At 43.8% G+C, this 7,956-nt stretch overlaps 1 long non-coding RNA gene across 1 annotated transcript; it reads left to right on the forward strand.

Moving 5' to 3' along the window:
- Positions 1–888: 888 nt before the first annotated feature.
- Positions 889–7,648, forward strand: LOC310909009. The gene is made up of 3 exons (XR_014589992.1): positions 889–1,083; positions 5,117–5,264; positions 7,056–7,648. It is a non-coding gene; the product is annotated as an uncharacterized lncRNA (long non-coding RNA).
- Positions 7,649–7,956: the final 308 nt, after the last annotated feature.

Consider the following 7,956-nt stretch of genomic DNA (forward strand, 5'->3'; position numbering starts at 1 on the left):
TCATCTCTCCCCAGACAGAAAATACTCCTGTTGCCCTTGTTTGTGGCTGCTTATATACGCATTTTAATGTCTCTAATTCCAGAAAAGATAGACCTGATCTGAGGGAATTGCTACGTTGCAGCTAAAATGAAGCTGTTGCTCTTTGTTTGTGGTTACTTGGGCCTGTACCCCAAGTCTGCCAAAGAAAAGAGCATGAGTTTTTACATCAGCTGGTACAAAAATGCACATCTACACAAAATTACACAATATACACATCCTGCCACACAATCTAGTCACTGCCCAGAAAGAAGATTTAACGAAAAAGTTTGTTTAAAAATAAAAATACATACATCAACTGCAGATGGGGTGGGTGATTCTTGGGCAGTTAGTAGTCACCTCTCTATTTTCAGCTGTATGAAAAACACCAAATTAGACTAAGTTATTTCCCCCACTTAAGCCATGCCTATTTGCGGTGCATTATGTTAAATAATTGCCCAGTAATGCAGCCTCAGCCACTCTTTGTGCTTTATGAAAATAAGAGCGTTTTCTCTACAGGCTTTTATGACGCTTCTTTAGTCTATAAAAAAGGCACAACTCAGAAGTAGAAGGGGGAAGGAGTGGAAGCGATACTACTGAAGCGCTAATACACTTTACCAGAGGCGATGACAGCGAAATCAGTTTGCAGCCCGTGCAGGAGCCCGAGCGCGGCAGGGCCGCTGGCAGGCGGCGTGGCCGGGAGGTGGCACCAGCCGGCTTCGCTTCTCCGGGCGGCTCGGGGGCTCCCCTGGGGCTCCCCTGGGGCTCCCGCAGCCTCCCCCGGGACAGGGCCGCCGTGCGGGCCGGCTCTGGCGCTCTGCGGGTCCGGGAGGGCAGCACGGCCCTTCCCCTGTCCCCGCTCTGCCCCCGGCGCCGCGTACCAAGGGCTCAAAGGACAGTGCCCGGAGCAAGCTCTGCCTCTCGGGTAAACCCAGCCAGGCCGAGTCTGGCTGATGGAGCGCGGCAGAGGAGCTTGACACCCAGGGAATGGCGGAGTGCGCTTGGCTGTGAGCTGAGATCCATCCTATCGGGAGGCGGAAACTGAAACCCAAGGAGAGCCGGCAGTGGGTGAGTGCGGGCACCCCCTGCACAGGGACAGACACGAGACAGGAACGGGCACCCCCTGCACAGGGACAGACACGGGCCAGGAACGGGCACCCCCTGCACAGGGACAGGCACGGGCCAGGAACGGGCACCCCCTGCACAGGGACAGACACGGGCCAGGAACGGGCACCCCCTGCACAGGGACAGACACGGGCCGGGAACGGGCACCCCCTGCACAGGGACAGGCACGGGCCAGGAACGGGCACCGCGGGACAGGGACAGCTCTGCCACAGAGAAGACGGACAGCAAAAAAAGTAATCCCCCATATCAAAAGTTGTCAAATCAGCGGTTCACAGCAGCACTGCACTTGGCTGAAATGCCGAAACAGTGGTTAACTCCTTCTTGCTCAGCCCCCTCTCAGTATCATCTGTGTGTTGCTTCGCCCTGTGCCCAGAGCTGTCTGTGTGCTCTGAGGTCCTGCTGGGCTCCCTGCAGTCTCCTCTGGTGCGCTACACCGCGGGCACTCGCATCTTTCTCATCTCCTCAGCCTTTTCTCCGCAGATCTGCACGGATAGGGTTCTGCCCTATTTCCAAGCCACCATATGTAATTATTTTCTGTGCAAGAGAGGGCTTTGAATCTAATTACATTCCCTGCTATCCCTGGAGATAGCCATGAAAGATCCCAGAAGTCACTTCCCCCGGGACCTTGAGTACTGTCTAAATTTCCCTTTGTGTGGGGAGTGGCACTCAGGATTGCTACATGCAGGCACTGAGTGCAACAACTCCTTCATATTTTACCAACAAGTCGCTACAAGCTCACCGACATGCCACAGCTGCTGGAAAGAGCAGCCTCTCCTCCATCTCCTCCCCACCTCAGCTGTTGGTTTTCTCAGTTGCTCCTGAGTGCCACCCCCGACCATCGAAACTCCCCTTTGGACATTCAGATCCCAGCACTCCCCTTCAGACCCGCTTGTATGTGCTGCCTATTTGCAGCCTCTCAGACCACGGCCCATGTTTCTGCTAAGCTTCTTGCACTTTCTACTCATTTGCCTTCTCTCTCCTGTTTCAGTCCCCCTGCAGACCTCATCACTGGTTCCTTCCTCCAGAGCTCATTGCTCACAGTTCTGTCTTTGGCTGAATTCTCTGCTGTCCACAATTCCTCACTCCACAAGTGCAGCAGCCTCACCAGTGCATGCTCTCCCTCAGCCCCTGTTCCTCACCTCCCACTCCCCTTTCCTCACACTGCCTTATCCCCAGCTTCTTACATCTCTAATGGTTTCAAAGGCACATTAATCTTTTCCTGACCACTGGATCTCTTTTTTTTTTTTTTCCCACTGATAATGTAATCTTTGCCCAGCAGGAATGTCTCTACCCAGCCAACGAGTTCCCATCTACTCTTGGTTATCTGTAATGCAAGGGGGTGGTTTTACCATAAACTAAGCCCATTCCTAAAAGTCACCTGTTCCCACTCAATCCAGTTATTCCCCTGCTCAGGAATCAGCACAATTTTTCATAGGCTCCAAACATCAAAACAGTTTCCAGAGTGAAAGGTCTTACACTTCTTTCTTATTTTCAACCCATCGAGGTGTTTGCAGGCATAATTCACAATTTTCTAGTTTTCCTTCATCTCATTTTGAGTGTCTTACAAAAAAGCAAACCGATAAGGGGATGCCTGCTGGGTCCTAATCTAGGGAATAAATAAATTGAGCATTGGCTGTGGGTTTGCTGAAGCATGCAGCTTGTCCTCTCTCAAGTAACTTTTGAACTTAAATCTTCTTTTTAATGTGTATTTAAAGCTTGTCATCTTGAAACAGCAAATCCTGTATTATAAGCAAATCACAACATTTGTTTTTAAGCATGTCCACACTTGTTTATATAAAATCATTACAATGGCACATAAATTCTGTTCCGATTTTCACATTCTCAAACTCTTATCCCAAATGTTTATAGCATGGCCAGGAATCATTGAAATAAATTTTGTAATAGAAAATATCAACAAAATTTTAACAATAGGATGCATATTTTATTTATGTTCTTAAAACTATTCACTTCCTTTGTAGTCTGTTAGCTTTCATACACACCCACTCTAAACTCTTCCAAGTGCTTCCCCCTCCTCTGCTTACACTCACTGACACGTCACTGCCATTGATTGATTGTTGTTTGTGTTTGCTTTGGACACTTCCAGATGATTGCTACTAATAACCAGTACTAAATTCCTGAAATATCTGCCTGATTCCTTTTCCAAGGCAACTTCATTATGGTGTCATATGAAGCACAGTAGGCCCTAGAAATTTTTTTCCTCCTGTGCTGCAGGAGAAAAATAACCCCCAAATGAAGGGATAGCTCAAACAAAGCATTGTAAAAAGCCATCACACTAAATTCTGCATGCATCATCTACTGCATTTCAGCAAAGGCCAAGCTTCTTAGTCAGCTCTCTGAGGAGATCCCTCAGCCTTAACTATGATTCTTTTGGGGCATAGTTTTGTGCTCACTGGACTTTTCTACTGCATGAAACTCATTACCTGGACGAGGTTAGATCAAAAGGATGAGGTATAACAGTTTAACCAGGTACACAATGACAATCAAGAGGCCTAATTAATTTTTATTGACTTTGTATTGGTTTGACAAAAAAATTCCAAATTAATTCTTATGAGTTAGAATGCTGTTAATTAAAAAAACAAAAAAACCCCAAAACCACAACACAAGAGCCTTGAAGGAATATGAATTGTAACCAGTACCAACAAGACACAGACTGACAGTGAGCCAAGAACCACTAGATTTGGGTTCTAATTATTCATTTGCCTGTTTACATTAGGAGACAGAACAGAACAGACAGAGCAGAACAGAATTGTCTTTGGTGCACACCAAAAATCTGTTTAACAATGTTTTAAATTTGTTTGAAGGTAGCTGCATAGAGGCCATAGAAGTATCTTGAGTTGGAAGGGACTCATAGAATCATTGTGTCCAACTCCCTGTTTCTCACAGGACTATCTGAAACTAAAACAGGTGTATGGTCAGAGGGTGCTGTCTTTAAAAAGAATGAGTAGGCTCCACAGGTGCTGGAAACATCATAAAAAAGAACAAAGGTAGTGTTATTCAGATAACTTAAGGTTATCTTGTAAGGTAGTTTACACCTGTGATACAATTTCTGTCACACGGAGAGGTGCAGTCAGCTCTTAATCACCAAGGTGATAGACAGTATCTTGGATGGCACAGCAGTGGGGTAACCTGGCAACCTCTCCACTAATGAAGATGAAGAACTAAAGCCAGCTGCCCATTTAGGGTATTCCTAAGAACTCAAGACTCCAGAGGGACAATGTGGCACAAATACAGGCCCTAGAAAACACCCAAGGCTGGCTGACATCCTGTAAGACTAGAGAGCTCTCTCTTGTAAAGGAATATGAAGAGAGCAAGACATCTCTGTTCCCAAAAGGGCAAGTGTGGAGCTAGACTAATAAACCAGCATATGGCCAAATCCAATGCCTCTGTGTTATGCTCCCTGGTATTCTTATTGCAAGGAAGCACAGGCATTCTGAATGAGCATTTTAGTTCAACAGACTCTGTGCTGCTCAACTATCTCCAGTTGGTATTGTGTCTTAGAAAATTTGTCCCAACACAAGTCACTTTACAACTCCCTACACGGAATTCCACCTGCTACTTTATCACTGCCATTCATTTTGCCAATTTGTTATTTTTCACTTTCTCAATTTGTTATGTCTCTCTCCAATTCTTTAATTTTGATGGATCTGCCATAGTGAAGAGCTCTGCTGCAAGATGCCCCCTAAGGCTCCTTCAAAGTAAGGAAAACTTTTTTAAAAAGTTATTCTTTTGTATGGTGGTCGTATCCTGGCCCTACTGATCTGCAATCAGAGGAATTGCTTCTATGCCTTTTGCAAACTGGTCCCTAAGCACACTTGCAGTCTGCCTTACAGTATCCACTTTTTCCTCCCTTCTTTCCCAAGCACTGTGAGGCTCGTCAGCATCAGCTTTTTCTCCATCTCCTTATCCCTCACTGTTTAACATTTTGACTGTCTTCTTTTCCCTATTCCTCAATAAGTTGCTCTAGGGCATACTCACCTGCTTCACTATTCAAATCTGGCTCTCCAGAGTACCTGTTTGGGTGAAAAAAAGAACTGAATACCACAGCTGCTCAATAAACTCTGTCAAAACTCTGCTGATTGAACCTCACCACAAATAGCAAGGAGGTAAGACAAGCCAAATCATTGCTCTGTACCCTCATGGTGCAGGACATGAACAGCAACAACAGACCTGACAGAGTCAGGCTGGGAACTGTGGCAGAAACCTTCCCATCACACTTTTGAAGTCATCTGCACAGATACTGAATCCGTTCACATCCCCACTGTCATTCTTATCCAACAACTGCCAGCTGGGGACAGAGCAATCTCTGCATCAACTTTTCATACTCTAAGATGAAACGCTTAAAAAAAACCAAGCAAACTTCTGTCAGTTTGTTTTTTGCCTTTTGACACTACATTCTTCCATCAGACAGATGAATAAACTTTGCTGCAAGAAAGAATACTAGTTTGTCTGTCAAACCAAACTAGTTCAAAGAAAATAGATAGCTTTCTGGTCAAATGATAGCAGAGTTCAAGAATGATAAAACACATACAGAGACCAGAGGTTGCACTCTAGGACAGATCCTGAATGCTAATGCCTCTTGATGAATCCAGCTATTTCACAAAGCTCTGTTTTATTTACACGCAAGATTTCACATCGGACCCTGGCACTTGGAAAAAAAGGGTTTAAGCATCCAATTCAGTAGCACAGCAAATAGGATAAAATGACATTTCATTAAAAGCAGGATTTTCAGATTTGTACAAGTTTGCAGACACAAACCATAAGAAATCAACCCACTTAATTAAACCACTGACTACAGCAACTAGACCATGATGAGTTGTTACAGAGGAAATACCTTGGCAGAAGGTTAGCACTATGGCCCCAATCTGTAGAGAGGGGGAAAAAGAGAATAATTTAATCAATTTCTGCAAGAACAGTTCAGGAAATGAAATATCCCTGATGACTCTCAGAACAGTGTGCATAGCTCAGAAGCAGTAGAAAGTGGTATTAAATTGAAAGGGATAACAGTTCACCTGCCTTTAGACAAAAACACCCAAGACCATTAGCAATAAAAGGTTAAAAAAGAGGAGTATATACTTGAGGAGTGTTTTACTTTTCACAAGAGATTTGACATTAGAAATGGCATGGAACATAGGTACAGAATTTACAGGAACATTAGCCAGAAGTTACAGCCAGAGATTTAACATGAAAAGTTTAAAGAGAGGGTTTTGAAATTTTATGCATAAAAAAAACAGATGTTCCTACAAAAATATGGTTGTAAGATTTCACCGAGTCACAGCAATTCCAAGCAACAGCATTTCTGGATGGATAGTGCAGAAATAAGTAGGTAGATGGGTTAGTTAGGGTACAGTGCTGTGGGTGAGGGTTTTCCAGCAGGTAAAATTTAAAGCAACAGAGGGGGAAGATTTAATGGGACAGCACCAGAGCAAGCTGAATATACCTAGCTTAATAAACCGTGAGTGATAAAGCAGGTAGAACAATTATGTGACTGAAAAGGTTTGGACTGGGAGAAGAAAGATGAAGAATGCTGACAACTTCAAAGAGGATCCAATATGGGAAGCAGTAGACAGGTGCCCTAAGTGGAAGAGTTTCATGGAAATTCAGGTAAGAGGCAGAGGCAAAGTAAAGTCTGGAGTAAAAGGAAGAAGATGTGTGTTTGAGAATCAGGCAGGTGAACACAGTAAACTCAACAGATACTTTGAGGGGAGATACTGAAGAGGGTGAGATGGAGGGAATGTTTCAGTGCAGAACATGCAGATATGAGTGTATATAGCAGATGTTTGCTAAGCTAAGAGCATGATGGTAGCAAGTGAACAGACATTAGGCAGGAATTTGGATGTTGTCCTTAATTTCCTCAGCCATTAACCTTTTATTATGTTCTCTGTTTTCTTTTCCAGCCCTTGAAAATTGCCACTTCAGAAGAGATTATGGCTCAGATAAACTTGAATTCAGAACCTTAATAAGGTTGGATAATTTGGTTGAATCTCTAGAAGAAATTACAAAGATCTCAAGTAGCTTGCAGCCCTTTACAAAGGAGGCAGCTTTGAAGTGCCCAACCCCAAAAGGCACTTAATTTCCTTGAGAATTTAAGAATGAATTATGGGTTTTACTCTAAATTGAAAAATGAAGTATTTTTTCCATGGCAAAGGAGATCAAGATCATCCTACCCAATCCTGGTGGTAATTTTACCTCTAGGGAAGACTCTCATTCCAGAATATATAAACCCCAATATCTAAAGGCTTAAGGACCCTTATCATTACACCAGTTTAAAACGTAGCTAATAAAATGAATTGTATTTTTAGGACTTAAGAATATCCTGAAGACTTTTTTTTTTTCTTTGTAAGAAAAGAGGAAAGTGTTGTTCTAAAAAAGTTTGCAAGCTATTAAGCTGTTCTCCCTTGTGGCAGAGGAAAACATGCAGCGTGATACTTAAACTATTTGGGACTTTATCCCTGAAAGCTCTCCAGTACAGACAACCTTATTGAGATGCAAACATCTGACAGTCAGCATTTTTGTATTGGGCACTTAAGCCCAACCTCACTCACCACAGCATAACTTCTGTTAATTTATAACAGACCTAAGGCAAACAAAGCCTTTTTGGCACAAAAAGACCCCAAAAAACAAACAACAAAAAACCAACCTCACAATGTTTTTTAGAGCGGAGAGGAAAAAAAAAGTCCAACGGCAATGGTAGGTGCAGCTAAAGCCTGGACATGTCAGCTCCTACACATAAGGAAGGTGGGCACACAGGACATGAAGCAGGGCAGGCACATCTAAGCCTTGCAGATAGAGGGGCTC

This window comes from Zosterops lateralis (assembly GCF_965231275.1).
Source record: "Zosterops lateralis genome assembly, chromosome: 4".
In the NCBI taxonomy this organism is placed as follows: domain Eukaryota; kingdom Metazoa; phylum Chordata; class Aves; order Passeriformes; family Zosteropidae; genus Zosterops; species Zosterops lateralis.